We start from the raw sequence: 810 nt of genomic DNA on the forward strand, positions 1-810 counted from the left end.
TTGTTGTTCTAGATAACCTTGAAATCAAACGTGAATATTTAGAACATGTTCTTTTTAATAGATTCCCGTGTTATTTCTACCTATCAGAAAGTGTCTTGTTGCTCTCTGGCTCCATTTAAGGGGCTCATGGGAGAGTTCCTTTACTACGAGCTGATCTATTTCTCCACCAATCACTGAGGGGCCTGAGACACGGGGGGCCCCACCTGACGGCTGCACCCAATCCAAATTCGGGAAAAGGAAGGATATATTTAAATCTAACAGAGGACTACAGAGGACTAAAGATAATATATCTTTACACCTTAATAGTTGACAGTGAAGGAATCATGAAAGGACTGTATTTAACCTACTGTCTAGCGGTGTAAATCATTTGTTATTCAAGTACATCCATTCTGCAGATGAATGTGTTTAGTCCTTGAAAGGGCATGTAATTCTATAGCAACAGGTGTCTCTACTTGTTCCTCTGTTATTTCACATTATTTTGGTTGTTGTGTTTTAAGTGTCTGGTATTCTATATGTATAGCTGCTTGAAGATGCTACTAAATCCACCATTTATACTATACTGGAATATAAATGGAATGAATCCTCAGACTAAATAGTGAACAAAGGGACTTTTTTGGACTTAATGAATCAGAGAGAATGTGTGATGAAATCTTCCTCCACCATGAAGATGGTCGACATGCAGAGCTTCCAGAGCTTCCAGAGGCCAAAGTGGACCGTCTTACAGGTGGCGTTGAACTTGTCGAACGGCGGGCTCAGTACAGTCCAGTGGTCCGTCACCATGGCAGCCAGCATGCAGGAGATGCCCACCAG

Source organism: Salmo salar, chromosome ssa03 (genome assembly GCF_905237065.1).
Source record: "Salmo salar chromosome ssa03, Ssal_v3.1, whole genome shotgun sequence".
NCBI lineage: Eukaryota > Metazoa > Chordata > Actinopteri > Salmoniformes > Salmonidae > Salmo > Salmo salar.